General features: G+C 33.0%; 1 protein-coding gene and 1 pseudogene across 1 annotated transcript in view; one reads left to right on the forward strand and one right to left on the reverse strand.

The window, feature by feature from the left end:
- Positions 1 to 18,112, reverse strand: part of LOC149426709 (uncharacterized) — a 165,549-nt gene that overhangs the window by 131,511 nt on the left and 15,926 nt on the right. The window lies entirely within an intron of this gene.
- On the forward strand, positions 392 to 544 carry LOC149426710 (U4 spliceosomal RNA; annotated as a pseudogene).

The raw sequence follows: 18,112 nt of genomic DNA on the forward strand, positions 1-18,112 counted from the left end.
TACTTATTATTCGTAATTTTGTAACTTGAAATTACTTTCAAGCACTGAAATACACTTTGACAGGTGAAGCCGGTGACATCATTTCTATCATGAAATAAAAACAATATACAATGAAATACATATTGTCTGATGTCCTAATTGGTTCATATTTTGTTATTGTTCAACAAAAGATGCAGTGCCAAAATACAGTTGAAGCCAGTAGTACTAGTTATGTATATGACCACTGAATTTACTGCTTTTTTTAGTAATTTAGATCAGTGTAAAAGTGGAATTTAAACAAAGTATTAAAACTTATTAGTAACTCTCTTTTTAACAAAATTAAATTTTTTGAAATACAAAAAATTAACTTGGAACAAATTAAATTATTCCGTTTTATCAACAAAATATTATCAAATTTGCGCATTGGCGATATCGTAACAAATGAGGTTTATCCGAGGTGAGATTATTGCTAGTTGAAAACTTTAGGTCTCAATGAAAAACAGTTTGTTAAAATCCACAACTCGACAGGATTATTTTCATAAAAAGACATCCCTAAAACATGTTTATGTACTAAAAACAGTTCTCACAATATAATACGTGTAGGGATATTTTTTTGGACTTGGGGACCTGCGTGTTTTTTTCTGTGTGTTGGATTTCATTTAGGGTAGGGAACTAAACCTCCGGTAGGGGTAGGCGTGGCGTCGTTTCTAAACTTGCCACAAACATCGTGTAATATTAATATGGAACTGGAGATTGGGTAACCTAACGCCACATAAGACAATAAACACAAGAGTCAAGTCCCATCCAACCCCACTTTGGTTTATGTGGAGCCATTATCAGTTTTACTTCTTATCGTCTACCGCTATTGTTATATTGTACGTCTTTATTCTACTTATTGTTCAGGTGGGTGAGTTAAAAGTTACTGCTTATTCTCTCCACTAACAAACCACCATACAACCAGACCTTTATCATCTTTTACGACTGTGGGGAAATGAAACGTATTTTAAGACGGTCACTGAATGCATTGAATCTGATTATTTGTCCAGGTTCTAATCAAAGTTACGTAGATACGAAGTATTAAATGCAATGGAGCATTGTGCTTCACGATGATTATAGATACTGAATCAATATTAATAATCATCATCTCATGGGTTTATTAAAAAAAAAACAGTTGATCAAATAAGGATTTTGCTACCGCCGGGTTTTTAACGTGTTTGGAAAAAAAGTAATTGTATTTTTTTTTAAATACCCTTCAGTACTTTCAACACTTTTGTTCAGTTCGCAATGTTTACTGTGTATTTGAAATGTGCCATATACATATTATTTTTTAATTTTCCGTAAAAACAAATACTGTTTTAGAAACTAGATAACAATATTTTTCCGGTGTACACATTAAAATAAACCTTACTATTTCTAAAAAATTAAATTTTAATATCAAACGTGAAAAATGCTAGCCACATTTTTACTTAATTTTTTACTTCAATCTTAGAAAAAATGAGAGAACTCGATATTTCAAAAACACTTTCGTTTTGTTTGGGGAATTTTTACAAAACCGCAACATTACTATTATCTCCTCCATATAATAAAAAAGTCTAATTTTTAAAGTTAAACCGATTGTTACGACAGCGAAATATGAATTATTCATTTTGGCTATTTTTAGAATTTTATTAATGGCATCCAGTATAAATATTTGAGGCAAACTGGAAATAATTATTATTTTTATTTCTACGTCAGTAAAATTACGTAATTCCGCAAGATAGAAAAAAAATAAAAATCCTTTTATAAAAAATGGACTCTTCACCATATATGACCCTAAAACGCTGGGTAAAGTACATTTACGCTTGATTATTTATATTGTTTCAATCTTTATTAATACCCATTCCATATAATGTAAACCTAGAAAATATTGTAACTTGCCGGGTCGTGATAGCTTAGTGGTCAAACCAGACTTCCGGATAGCGGAAGGTTCCGAGTTCAACTCAACCATATTTCTATACCTACATAATATTTATGTTTGAAGACAATATACGTCGTATAACGTATATTTAAAATAACATCATTTATTAATTTGCTTTATCCGATTCTCGAATTTAATTAACAAGGGCGAAAGCAGCTACATTAGAAAACACGAGTAGATGTGTATAATTTAATACGCAGGTTTTAATTAGATTCAGAGCCAATGAAAGAGGGCTTACGAAGTGGATTAGCTCTTCACGGGTCGTTATGGGAGGAACGCGACAATAGAGAAACGCTAAGTGTTTCGTTTTTTGGTGATATCGAGTTTCTTGTAGCTTCTGTCTTGCCGGCTCGAGATAACATCAAAGCTTTACCTAAGGTAAGGACAGGTCCGCCGCGAGGATAAAACCAAAGATTAGTTATAAATTACTTAACAAATTTTAAATGTCACGCCTCATTTTGCCCGTGGAAAATATGGCACGATTAAATTAATCACATATATGACTCAGGTATAGAAATTTGAATCAAATTTGGTGAACAAGCTTCTTTTTGAAACCAATATAAAAATAATAAACCAATAAGAGTTTAACAGAATAATAAAAAAACATGTATGAATGTGATTGAAGCATAAGCTCTGTCCAACCCAGCGAGGAAACGTCGTGATAGTTATTTATGTATTTATTTATTCATTTTTAGGAAATCGACAGTTTACATTTAATCAGTTTGTACATTAGTATTATTTAGTAAAATAAAACCAATTATGGATTTTCTCCTTGTGACTTTAACTGAGACAGCATAATATGGAATGTTATTTAAATTTGTGAGAAAGGGATATGAATTAAAAAATTTATAAAAAACAAAAGATTATATAAAAAGAAAAAATTACAAAACAATACATTTATAGCCATGGAGAGAGGTTGTAGATATAAATCAAATCATAATAAAGATATAAACAAAATAGACATAAACATTATTCACAAAGCATCAGAGAAATATTCTTTTATGGACCTCTTGTATTTGGAAAGTTCGCAACTGAAAATATCAACCTTAGATAATACGCTATTATAATTATTGCATAGTCTGTGTTCAGGCAAGAATTCTGCTTAGAGTTCGTATTGTTTTGATCAACCCTGAACAGGACACAAGACTGATGAAAATCTTCAGTTCATGTGTGATTAGTTGGAGATAATCAAAATCGAGAGGTTGCTCCTTGTCCGAGCGCGCTCATGCACCGCACACATGGCATATAAGGCTGAGGCGCCCCTGTATAAGGGAAGCAGGAGGGATGCTTAAAAAAAACGAGAAAAAGGTACTTGTTTTCAGATGTCATCTCGACTGAGGACAGCGAAGAGGAAATTATGTTTTTTAATGTTACACGAGATAGCAAAAAACATGAAGAAATTCATTCCTAAGAAATATAATGGGTCGTTTATAATTTTAAGGTAATCTTTTCATGCGGTATCAAATTTTAATTAAAGCATTTTCGGAAGTCTCTAGTTGTTTCAAAGGCTAGGTTTTACTTTTCAAAAATAAATAAAGTAAAGCGTCGTTCGACTAATATTATATCAACTTCTATCTTAGTGACGCCTACGATGACAAGAATTTAATTGAAGTTTTTCATTACTGTGCTTCAAAGTTTCAGGCAGTAAATCGCCAGTTCCTGAGAGTGCTTTGAGAAGATACCTACTTACTACAAATAGATCGTTTAAAATTATATTTTTGAAACGGTCAATTAAAATTTGCCCGCCTTTATTTATACATTCTTGTATACACTATTGAATATAGCCATAACTTTGTGGTTATCCATAATAAATAAATTAAACAATATTACTTTGTTTCAACCATCATACATTTTTTTTATGTTAACGCCGATCGGTTTCGTAACAACCGTTCCTTCTTCAGAGCAAAATATATACTAACTTAACATAATAATAATAATAATAATAATAAAAACGTTTATTTGACAATAATTTTTTACATGTTTGCATATAGTTTGTACACATACATTTAGATGATTATATTGTCAAAAGGGCAACTGCTCAGCTGTACATTCCGGATTTCTCCGGGAATGTAGCTGGTTTTCAGCAGTGCCTTTAATATAATGTGTTATAAATCGATAAATACAAATTTCTTTAAAATAAAATAAAATATAAATTCAGGATTAAATTTACATAAAATACATAGATAAAAATAAAAAAAAATAATAATCACAAGTAGGTGTCCCTTTCATTTTAAATTCGATCAATTATGATGTTGTGCGGTTGACTGTGCTGTCAGCAACCATTCGCTGCAGAGCTTCTTAAAGCACTGCAACGATGTTGTTGTTCGAATAGGCAGTGGTATTTTATTCCAAAGTTTTGACGATGAGTAGCTAAAACTACCCTCAAAAACAGCAGTTTTATGTTTGGGGAGAACAAGTAAATGGTCTCTTTGGCGTGTACTATGTGCATGTGAGTCACGGGACCACTGCAGTCTGTCAAACAGATAGGAAGGAACCTTTGAATTCATCAAGTTGAACAGTTGACACATTTGATGTAACTTCCTTCTGTTCGACATATTCAGTATTCGATGCCGATAGAGGTAAGGCGAGATATGCTCGCGTCTCGGGACATTATAGCAATATCGGACACATGCATTTTGGACTCGTTGTACTTGTTTTTGGGTTTTTTTCAATAAAGATGGACCGTAAACTGAGTCTCCATAGTCCAATATTGAGAGAACAAGACTATCAGTAATAATCTTGCGTAGTTTCACTGATATGTTATCTCTTATATTGTACAATAGACGAAGCCTCGAGTAGCACCACTGTGACCTGTTTTTAACATGTTCATCATACCTCAATCTACCGTCCACCATTATTCCAAGGTTGCGCGCAGCATCAACAAAGGGAACGGTGGTTTCATGTATTTTTACAACATGTCCTCCATTTTTTACGCATGATATTTTGTGCTTAGTTCCCATTAATAAAGCAACAGTTTTTTGAGGATTGAGAAGTAACGCGTGCTCCTTTGCCCAACTGCAAACTCTACGTAGGTCACCATTTACCATATCCACTGCCACATGAGTTTTACTTACGTCAAACGATAAATATAGTTGTGTGTCATCAGCATACATGTGCGAACCACAGTGTTCAATAGATTGCATCATGTCAGCGGTATATATAGCAAAAAGCAATGGCCCTAGTATCGATCCCTGGGGTACCCCTCTTGTTATTATAATGTCAGATGAATATTTTAGAGTCCCATTACTATCCTTGCAAACTGTGCGCTGAGTTCTATCTTTGAAGTAATTTTGAAACCATTTTATTGCTTCATCGTCAAAACCAAAGTAACGCAACTTTGCAATAAGTAATGGAATGCTCAGTAAGTCAAATGCCTTAGAGAAGTCCAGCAGAACTAGTATCGAGGCTTTGCCTGCATCAGTGGAGGCAAGAATATCATCTGTAATACATTGCAGAGCTGTTGTAGTGCTGTGGCCTTTACGAAACCCCGATTGATGACGAGGTATAATCCCGCATGTTTCAGCGTAGACTACTGTTTGCTCAAACACAACTTTTTCGAGTACCTTGGATAATGCTGGTAATATGCTAATCGGTCTGAGATCACTAATACTTATTATAAAATAATGGGCAAATATATTATTAGGTGTTGAAGTGGCGGAAAAAATGATGTGACTAGGGATAAGGAGATTTAACGGATTTTGTATTATCTTTCACAATTTGTTTAGTTATAAAAGTAAAGGTACAAAATCTTTGGGCTAGGAGCTCTGGAGTGATTACTGATTAATAATTACGAATTTGGTTGAGGTAAATCGCGCAGCTGAAAATGAAGCCAATAAATCTGGCACGAGTCGGATACCGTCGCTCGTGGATTTCGTTCGATTATTAAAGGGGTCACTTAACCGAAATAATCAGGTGACTTATGTGGCCGATATTGATAATGAAGTGAAAGGGATGATATATTAGATAAGTATATAGCGGAGCGGGGTGGCAGCCCATAAATCTATTGCCGGGACAGGCGAACCGCGTCGAGACCCGAAAAGGATGCGCTGGGATCGCGTTGTTCGAGGATTCGTGAGCTAAACGTGCGCCGAGAGTAAAAGAGGACTTATTGCCTTTATTTTGGCATGTCTCTTCTTTGATATAGGACATAATATTATAATAAAGGGTAACAGGGTGTTACCTACACATAAAGGTTCAGTATCACCTGTATTATAATTTCATAAGTTCACATCATTAATAATACTAGAAGTTCTGCACGGAGAGAACTTACTGATACGAAATATTTTTAATTTATTAAATATCTGGACAAATTATATGACACTGGAGGCCTTTATCGAATAACTTGGCAAATTTCATAACAAATTATCAGTAAAGCAGGAATGAGAGAGTAAGTAAATAGGAATATTATGAGGAAGTCGGAACACGAGTTCTTCAAAATAATAATGTTTTCGCATCTCGTTCATCATGTTTATTCGGACAAGGGCACCTTCGTGAACACAAGTTCAGATATATTCTGAATGACTAGTATTTTGTATCTTGGTAAAAAAGCCGTACTCATTTGTCTCCGTGTAAGAACAGTAGACTGTTGATTATTCCGATTTGACAACTCTTAGGGAAGACTTACTCTTACGCAAACTCTGGCGGAGTGAAAAGGTACTATCCAACATGGCTACCATCTTGGCAGAATTGACCGGTCATGGAACACACAGACAGACAAACAGAACTTCGCTAGGCTCAGTCAGTTATTTGTTCCTACATCGTAGAAGTGATAAAATATAAAGAAATAAAAGATCTAATAATTTATATTATTTATGCCAAGATATCAAAAAATATTCACACGAGTATGGGCTCCAATAATAGATGTTCCCATATTGAAACATGTCCCGTCGCCAACATTGGCAAAGTATTTACAAGTTTGACTTTGAAGGCTGTACAAACACAACAACACTTTGACTGAGAGCCTCCTTACTAACCGCGTTTTTAATGGAATTTCGCTGTTTCGCGGTAAAAGTCAGATGATATCGAGTCGCGAGTGAAGCCCCCGCCCTGGGCATGTTGGCTACAAATGGATTTGGGCCGATTAAATTTTTTAAAGAAAGAATTTCAGGGAAGGGCTTGGTTTTAGGAGACCAAACTAATACGATAATATGAAAAAAACTTTACTAAGGAAAGTCTTTGACAAATTCGCTGTTTATAGAATTTGTTTGATGATATACTTCAAATGGTTAAAATACAGTTGTGAGATGTTGTATAAATTTTTTTTTACAATTATGATTAGGTATTGACTTAGAAAGCCGAAATGGCATTATAAACCGTTTTGTTTGACGAATAAACAATGACGAAAACATCCATGTCAATAGCACTCAGTTCTTGCACGTGGCACTGTTTAGTAATAATTCCTTCGTGTTATATTGGTGGTTTGGTTCATGGTGGCAGCTTTTAAAACAAGATACTATTTAGTTTGTTGCATATTTACCTTTCTTTTCCATAACTACTAGTAGGTAATATGAAAAAAATATCATCTAATATAGTCGACGCAGCTATATGCATCTCTATTTAACACATGTTCCTGCATTCCTCCACCCAATTACCTGTCCTTGTCTGATCACTGTACCCACATCACCGAGGCAACAATTTATTTATACATTACCATTTTGTTAAGAAAACCGTTTAATTCGAATCGCTGTCGTACCCTTCAATTAAATATACCATTCCTAAGAGAAAGTCCAGTTATATTCAATTTTTCAATTAAGTCCTAAATCCTGTATCTAAATTTCGCCAATAAACAATTAGATAATGTTAATTAAGTGTTAATCTCAAGTGACCTACCAGGTAAGTATTGTACTGTATATTTTCTCCATAAATAGTAATAACATAGATCACTGTAGAAATGTATTATAAGTGTGTACAGCGCCCTTGAGGTGATTTTGCACAAAAACGGCGCTATACAAGTCATCCAATTATTATTATTATTATTATAGAAACTTATACGGTGATGACCAAGCAGTATCAAAGTACATAATATCCATCGAAAAGTCCTATGGGATAAGTCAGAATCGTTTCCAATTCTATCTATCAACCATAGCTACCCCAATAGTGGTATCAAATATTGTGATTACAGTTCACAATAAAACCACAAACTGATCGCCTAAAACTACGTTATTTGTCGTATTGTCGACTTCTACATTATTTATGTTACTAGGTACTCAACAACTGCGCATGCTGATATCTTTGTCATATTTTTTCTCTTTAAGGTTATGATGTAGATATCTACAACGGTTTTATTGGTAGTATACTTTTAACGAAATACATAAATACAACATTAAAAGCACATAATTTAGTGGTACGTGATTCGTCTTCCAGTTTCGCAGCCTGCCACTCCCAGTTGCGAGCACAGAGCGGACCCCAACTCAGATAGATTCAGCATCCCTCGGATCCTCCCACATAAGTTCGAGTTCGGACGATTCAAAAAACCTCTCCACTGCCGCTCCGCCACAAATTTATATCTATGAATAATAAATTACTTTATGGGGGTGTGTCGGGAGTGAATTTATACATTCAATTCTACCTAACGTTGTAAAACACGACTCAATATTATATTCCCGTACCCACTTGTAGATGAAACCCTAGATCTACATTCTACAAGCATAGCAGTAGCTACATTATATATTATTTGGCAATGTTAAATTAACATTGGAAAATTCCCTTCAAACATAATATGGCATGCTTCTTGAATTGAACAGTACCTACTACCTACGTATATTGTCGCGAACTCTATTCAAACATTATTCACACACGAGAAAGTGGCAGAAATAGCATACTGCTGTGAATATTATTAAAGTTAATTAAACATACATCATTAAAAGCATTACACTTTCAGATGTTGGGTAGCTAGTAACGTAGGGTATATTGCAAATCCCTGTGGGATTCCAAAATAAAAAGTAGCTAATACTTATTTTTAAAGTATATTACCATTTCGGATAGCACATTCGAAGAACATTTCACATGTATACCTATATCAGATAGGTTCATCTACAGATTTAAGAATCACAACGATTTTTTGTTGATTTTTCTCTATTTTTATTCATGGCACGAGATCTAGGCAATAAACCAAGCATCGACAAGGAAGATAGAAGCTTTTGAAATGTGAATCTATAGGCCTATTTTTCAAATTCCTTAGATAAATAGGGTGACTTATGATGAAGACTTTTATCGAAATCCAAAAGAATACGGCATTAAAATAAGAATACTCGAGAAGCTTCACATCAAGAGGGGCGACAATTTTTTTACAAGATAGAACTGATGATCTAGGCCCTAGGGGAAATCTGCTGGGTGAAGTTAGTACAACCGATAGAATAGGGTGGTAGAAGAAGAAGCATGTTAAATTAATAAGTGTTTTGACAAACAAATAAATACAAAATATGGATGGTGGAAAATTAATGCAATCGATTTTAAAAAGATTTTTTAAAGGCATCACTTCAAAATTAGGGAAAGATTTGGGCCAGGTTGTTTCGCAGTAATTCAAATGTAACCTTGCCATCAAATGACCATTCAATGCCATTTTTTGACAGTTGAAAGGTTCCCGTTAATGCCGATTCGAAATCTGTTTCAGTTTTTGAACAAATTATGATCAATATAAATTTAGAAGAGGTCAACTATCATGTTGTTGAGCTTGTCAGTTTATTAAAAAATTGATAGAAAGTTGAAACGCAGCTAGAATCGGCGTTTAATAGAAGAAAAAACATAATGGTGTGAATGACCATTTGATGTCAATGTAACATTTCAATTTCTCCGAAACAAATTGACTTTATCGTGTTAGTAACTTAACGGATCGTGGAAATTTAATTTATCCTTGGAATATTCAAAATATGTGTTTTTAATCAGGTTGGATAGTTCACGAAAAAAATTACGAATAAATTAATTTCAACTAAATTGCGTGAATCCAGTACCATCACGTAACGTGGAATGAATTATATTCACGAAAGTTAAAGAGATTACAGTAAGATTGCGTGGAAGCACTTGTACAACCTATACAATATTGAGAAGGTACAGAGTGTAACGAAACAATAAGATACAGTTCCTTCGTTAAAATTCTGAGAAGGCAATTTTTACAAGACGATAGATAAACCACAACATTTTAAAATTCAAAATAGATCATTAGTATTTTGCTGTTTCATATTAGCTTGCGACAGGGGTGCTTAAATTAATTTATAACAGACTTTCTCCCTTAAATGGTTTCCAAAGTCACCCATCCGAAGTGTAATATGTAGTTATATGTTAGCTGTTACTAGTTTTTACTAGACGGCTTCGCCCGTGTTTCAAACCCTTTTTTTAACAACTTGTGCGATTTTAGGAGATATATTATTCATAGACAAAAACAACCGTAGAATCTTTTTGGGAAAAATATATCACAGCCAGACACGGTCTTATAAAAGTTATGCTATCTCATTTTGTATTACTGTGGGAAATTTAATTTAATCGGTGTAAGAATGAGAGAATATTTCGCTTTCTGTTTGCATTCCAAAAATTTTCCATGAACTCTCCCAAAAAGTTGAAAATAATTCTATAAAACAACATTAGCATTTGAATATTAATTATAAAGTTTTTACTAAAGATTTTATATAAAAAGAAAAAAAGTGAGGTGACAATAACTTTTATAATACTTTTGTCTAGTTAAATATGTTTTATTGTAACTTTTATAATACTTTTGTCTAGTTAAATATGTTTTATTGTAACTTTTATAATACTTTTGACTAGTTAAATATGTTTTATTGTAACTTTTATAATACTTTTGTCTAGTTAAATATGTTTTATTGTAACTTTTGTATAATTAAATATGTATTCTTTTAGTTTTGTGTAAAGTAGTAATTACAGTATACGCGATAAAAACCGTTGGTATGTGACTTTTAACTTTTATCTTTGTTCAAAATTTGTATGTTTTACATTGAATACGTCGAATTGTAATACTAGATCGTTAAAGTCTTTTATCTGATTTCAAGAACAGTGTTTTATTATGAATTACTTTCAAAAATTCGATAGAAAAACGCATTGTGACCATTCTCATATGAGAAAAAATAAAACATTTTTTCAAATAAAAGTACGTTTTTTGTCAACGTGTAAAGGGTAAATGTTTTAAATGTGCAAGAAAACTCACATTCATTTAAATTTTAGCGTTCACTGTTGTTATACTATAGTTACGCTGAGACAAACAAACGGTTTTTCTCTTTATTCATTATATTACAATGGGATTCCAACTGAATTAGCTTAGTCATGATGCTTGAAATGCTCTTGAGACGTATTGTACGAATACGTTCTGCAGAAGGTCAAGAAATAATATTGTGTAGGAAGAGAGTTGGGCTAAATCTACAAAAAATATTATGAAAACCTTTCGTATTTTGTCCTATTTCGACCTTGTTGGCCAATGGTCAATACTGGACCAGTTGAACTTAAAACGTTGAGATTTATTTGTATTTGAAGCATCCTATATCAGAAGCTTCAGTGCCCTTAGTTTCGGCGCTATTGAGCTTCGGTGTGCGTGTTATGATTTGTCCTGCGTGTTAGTGATAAAGCCTATTTCTGAACTAGGCTCCTAAATTTTATGGTTACTACTCGGGGAACATGGAAGGATTAATGTTGAACATTCGAAGACTTTGACTGCCGAATAGAAATATGATTTTCGTGTCTCGAAGGCGGTAAAGCACTGTTAAGCTCGCGATTCCTCGATACGATTTTCGGCACTTTGGATAAATCTGCTATAATTCATCATTCGTTTGAAATATCTTAACTATAAAGTCAAATATCTGTTGTTATGTCCTTCTTAAAGCTCTATAATGGTGAGCTCTGGCATCATAAAATTTGTACAATTGCTTCTGTCTATAATTTATATGTTAACGCCACTTTTTTCAGATGTCAAATTAATTTCTTATTGAGCTTGAAATATCGTTTCGACTAAAAGAATACATGACACCAAATTGAATATTTCTTCTTAAGTTAAAAGCGTTTGTTAATTTGCCGAGACAGTGAGGTCTTGATTGGTTAAAAAAATCAGAAGTACAAGGAAATCTGAAATATATCAAAATAATCCGAATCACAGGGTAAAAAAACTCAATGACATTACAGAACATTTTCAAAACACATGTGTGAAAGACTTCTAAGGGGATTTAGTACTGTAACCCTTATGCAAGTGTAATAAACAAATTGCACATATACTTCTTAGAATGACAACACGATAGGCTCAATAATTCTTGTACAGTTGCATGCTGCAAGGTGTCACTGCTGGAATATCGTTTTATTATGACCGAGCTTAAAACTGTCCTTTCAATTTATGACTGTTCATGTAGGTAGGGACATATTTTAAAAGGACAAGACGAAAAGAGCACTCTAAGCGGATTTGAGGCGTTGAGGGGATTAAGGTACACCTCGAAAGGAAGATGCGCGATGACAATCAGGCGGACATGATACGGCTGTCATAAATGCAAGACTTAACCCATTGAGAAATGACGCACGAGATAAGCCTTCCACCACAATGAACTCTTAAAAAGGCCCAAGCATTCTAGCAATAGTAAAGTCAATCAATATAGGTAGATCCCACTCTTTGAATGATTAGAAATGAAATGCAATTTAATTTATTTCAAACATTTTTAAAATTTCACCCAAAAATACTTATGGAGAGTATTTATCGCCTTGCCCAGTAAATCTCGAAAAAAAATTTAATTATTAAAGTAAATCAAAAGAAAAAAAACTGAAATATCTGGAAAAAATTAGGTCACATCGGGAATGAAAGGTGATCTAATGTTGTACGCGACTGAATATTTTTCTGATTCGCATTTTTCGTTCAAGAGTCGTTAATATTATACTCAATGATTAAATATTACAAAATGAGGTTTTACTCATTAAGTTATTCCAAAAATAAAATACAAAATAATTGGTCCCATAGGAAATTTGTTAAACTATCAAATGTTTACACAAAAACGAAAAACTGAAGTTATTCCGAATGCAGAACTCAAATGTTGCACAAATTAGTAGTTACGAGACTTGAGATCCTTTTTGCTCAATGGATCGACTCAATCTCCACTCTAGTGTAATCTATATCAATCGCTTAACCCTTAAATGCAGCACCAGACAACTTATAGGCCTTCAAATTGCAGCGGAACACATAATAAGTATTAAATTATTATTGTAATTAATGCAGTGACGTGACAATGGAGTAGGGTTGGACTTAAACAGGAAAGGCTTTAGCTGTATTAATATTCATAAGCCACACAGTATTTTTAATTTAACGACGAACATAACAGTTAGAAAACTTCATTTTTTTTTCACAGAAAATAAAATGTGTTTTTTTTTCAACTCCTGTATTAGTTGTTTTATTGAAACTTATTTGTAAACAGTAAAAGTATAACAATATTCGTTCTGAAGTGAAAAATGCAATTTACAAAATGTTTGATTCAAGATGGGGAAGGAAAGGGAAGATTTGGAAGACTTTGCTTTTCAGATCTAGATAATTAAAATAGCTAAATACCTACATCCCAAGGAACGTTTATACATAATTTATATATATTATATATGGGAAACCAATACTTAGGTGATGTCGATATATTTAATATTAACTTTGGGAATTTTGTGGATTTCGTAAAAGACTTATTTAAACACTATTCCTAAATGGAAGTTATATTTTTGTAAGCCATTCAAATCGCTGTATTTTTTAAATTTATGTTCTTTTATTTTTAATATTTCTTTCTCATGTTTCAAAACTGTCATTAAAATTGTACCACCTACATGTAAAAGCCCTCTGGGCGTTAAATAAATATCCCATAATGCCTTTTTAAACATATTTTTATGGAAACATTAATATTACGAGGCCTTTTTGAAGATTTTGAACACGTGCTCTAAAAACAAAGAACTTTTCCATTCTGCCATGGACGTAGTCAAATCAACGTAGATTCTTTAAAAATCTCTTTTTTTTTAAAGCAGTATTATGAAATAAAGGAATTTTATATTTGATGGTCCATAAAACATTCTTTAATGTAAAATCTACGTTAAATATCTAGTTAACTGGCTGTATTACGCCGTATATTGTTAAAGTTATATACATTTCAGTGTTTAGTAAATCCGAAATAAAACGTACTTAGAAGTTTATGACGGTTTTACGGGGTTAACAGCTATCGCTTAATCTGTTAACGAATGCGCACATTAGACAGACTTATTGTGGACTTACGGAGGGTCGACGCATTCCGAAAAATACACCAAGCCCGTACTAAAGCCCTGTACATTATGTATACGCCTCACACGGAGTGATTGATAAAAGGACGCATCCCTAATTCCTGATATTTATGGAGATAAGTCGTTGGACCGTTGTTGAATTTCAATGTATCAGATTGTGAATGAAATTTAATTTAAACATCAAACCCACGCATTCTACACATACATGGGAAAAGGTCAATAATGAAACGTTTATAATATGTACGTAATAATGAAATGGCTTACAAGTAGTAGTGTATCACTGTTCTAACATGCAAATTATCTACCTGTTAATTATCTCCTATTTAATCAGGGTCGCAGTAAGTAACCTTTGGGGCGCCGAGCCCCCGCGACCCCCCTGAGCGTCATGTGCCGACGCAAATTTTTTCCGCTTTCCATGCGCCAGCCGAATCTATATACGTAATAACTTGATTTTATCAAAATGATGTTTTTGTAAATTGTACCATCTTACAAGATAATGTATTTATACATGCCATGCGCCGGCTGAATCTATATACATAATAACTTGATTTTATCAAAATGATGTTTTTGTAAATTGTACCATCTTACGAGATAATGTATTTATACATGCCATGCGCCAGCCGAATCTATATACATAATAACTTGATTTTATCAAAATGATGTTTTTGTAAACTGTACCATCTTACTAGATAATGTATTTATACATGCCATGCGCCAGCCGAATCTATATACATAATAACTTGATTTTATCAAAATTATGTATTTGTAAACTGTACCATCTTACTAGATAATGTATTCATACATGTCATGCGCCAGCCGAATCTATATACATAATATATACGTTTGAACAGTGAAAAAAACACAACAAACTACGAGAACTGCACAATAGATAGGCGCGTTGAATAATTACGCATTAGTAACTTTGTCATTGTTTTAAAATTGGTCGTATCTGATTATTTATTTTGTTGTAAATAGAATAACATTTATTTTAGTAAGATACGAACGTCTTGCAAAACGCAAAATCCCGTTAAAAGAAAGTATTTTTCAATGTGCCTAACGGGTACAAATTTTTCGAGGCCGATAGGCACTACCGGCACTCAAAGGGTTAGTAAGCGCACTCATGCAAATATGATTGTGTACTTTGTGTCGTATCCAGGGAAGCGTTAATTCTTAAGGAATACAACTACATACCTATTACAATTTAAAAAAAAAATAGTCTCCGGTGTTTCATCTAAGGCATCATTGGATTTTTCGGAAATTAAGATAGTTAGTTAGTTAGCAAGAAGTTAAGTAAGTAACTACTACATTTAAAAATATTGAGCAAGTGTAGAGTATGATAACGTCATTGGTCGAGTAGGGTTTTTAGTGTTTGCCATAAGAATTCCTTATTTTAAGTGGTTCTTTAAAACAGACAGTAAAAATTCAGTGAAAAGTGCGCCACCTGTATTTCAGTGGGTTACCTACTCTCCCGAATATTGTTACGTTATATATTAGTAGTGACCGACCGTAACCGTCCGAAAGATTTTCAGCCGAAACCGAATTCAGACTTCTGTTCTAGTTTAGGCCTAAACTTATACCGAACCTTATTTATATAAGTTTACAAAATCTTTTTAGGGTTAATTAAAGTTAGTGGCAAATAAAATGTACAGTGGCGTAAAAGACATCAATTAAATGATTAAATTGGTTTAATTTTTGGTTCGTTGTTCTGTAACAGTTCTTTAACTTTAAAGGAATCAAAGAAATACAAAATACATTAGAACTACTAACTGTAGTAAACGTCAAGTCTAATAGTCTTTATGTTAAACAATAGCAATACAATAACTAATTATTATTTAAGCGAAAAGCTTACACAAAATATCGTGATATTTGAAAACTACGAACTCTTTAAATATTTAACTTAAAGACAATTTTTAAATTACAAGAGTTTATTTTTAAATAATATTTTGGTTAATTCTAATAATAATAATAATACTTATTATATGTAGGATAACGAAAGATTTTTTAAATATTTATCTTGAGGGATCAGAAGGATTTATAGGCCCTGTTAGAAGTTCTACCGAGCCGAACCCTCTGATATGAAAATATCTGGAGTCGGTGAATTATTTTCCCATTTGATCTCTGGTGAGTTGACGTGTTGTTCTTGTATTGTTTTGTATTTATTTTGCTTATATAATGCTCTTGCATAATGTTGATTGACTAGATGATCATTTGTGGAAAAGTGTATGGAAGGGTTTAGTTTTTCCTATGGGGAAGATTTAACCCGGACAATAAAATCGGAAGTTTAAAAAAGAGGCCTACATACGCGCCCGAGTAAAACCGAAGGTGATCTGACACATCACGAACGCAGGTTTCGGCAAATTTTTGGCCGAAACCGAAACGTTTATTTGGTGACACTGATCGAAACCGAGAATTCGGTCGGTCACTGCATATAATGATTATATATATATTAGTCTAATCTACCAATTTATTACCATGTTTGTGTATTATTATATGTTTCCACCATGAAAGGTGTAACCCTGCATCGAAGAAATATGAGACCTGATCAAGATAACATGTAGGTGAGCGTCGTAGAAATCAACGACCGTAAATGAGTATTTAGGAAGCCTTGGTTGTGGGTATACCACCTTGTGACTAGTGATTTTCGATACTCTTAAAAGCTGACGAGAATCTAAGCGAGTGACTACAATATTCGTGCATAAAAAAGATCATCATTTAAAAAGGAAAATACGATAATACCGATGGAAAGAATAAAAAATGTATGGATCACTATTTTCAAGATTATTCGGAATTTATTTTTTAATAATACTGTGAACAAAAAATTGATTGTATTATAAAGTTTTATTTTGTAACATCTAAAGCTGTCAAGTTTAAAATACTCGTAATTATTAAGCCATTGATTGCCAGTATGTTTAACGGTATAACTTGTTTTTGGAAACTGCGAAAAGTTCCCCTTGTGTCTTTTTCCTGAATTTTTTGATCAGGAATGAAATAATAATATGCAGGTTAAGATAAATGATATATTTTGCATTTTAAGTCTCTGCCTGGGGCGTTTCCATGATAAAGGGGAGGCTGTGGGGGAATACTAAAAGGGGTGTAAACTGACTTATTTATACGAAAAAAGAAAAGATTTTATGGGGTCGTCGAAACATAAATATATAAGCGATTCGCGGAATTCAGGCTTTTTACCGAAAGCTATGCTTGGCAAATTGTGCAGAGTTATTATACGAACAAAACTAGCTGCTTATTATTTGTGTAAGCTTGTCTTTAATGAATGCCAATTAAATATCGGTATATAATTATGAGTACCTGCGTATGATTTGAGCAAAGGTTAAAACCAGATAATTTAAGAAGGTAAAGCGATATAATTCGCAAGAATTGACGTCAGCCGGAAAATTTTCGTTTTTAGTGTACCACATAATTGAGTTAATTCAATTCCCGTCGGCGGCATGTATTTTCGCTCGGAAGAATTTCAAAATTTAAATAGGTGTTTCAGGATAATAATTCTTGCTTAAAAATGATATGTTATCCTTTGTGCTGTGCTTAAAAAACCTCGTCTCTTAAACATTAGTTTGTCATAAAAAATAATACCACGTAATTATTTAATAACACGGAAAAAAATGAGTGTTGATAATTTAATAAGAATATCTTCAAATTATTTGTAAACCAGTTAAAAACGGGATTGCAGGCCTTTAACGAATGAATTAACTGGTTTCCTGATAAACTTTAGTAAATTTAGGATTACCAATAATTTGAAGAGATCCTGAATAAATTAGCCATAATAATTGGATGACTTGTATAGCGCCGTTTTCGTGCAAAATCACCTCAAGGGCGCTGTACAAACTTATAATACATTTCTACAGTTATCTATGTTATTACTAACTATTTATGGAGATAATATACAGTACAATACTTACCTGGTAGGTCACTTGAGATTAACACTTAATTAACATTATCTAA

This window comes from Hesperophylax consimilis, chromosome 1, assembly GCF_061612785.1.
Source record: "Hesperophylax consimilis isolate HC1 chromosome 1, BYU_Hcon_1.0, whole genome shotgun sequence".
In the NCBI taxonomy this organism is placed as follows: Eukaryota; Metazoa; Arthropoda; class Insecta; order Trichoptera; family Limnephilidae; genus Hesperophylax; species Hesperophylax consimilis.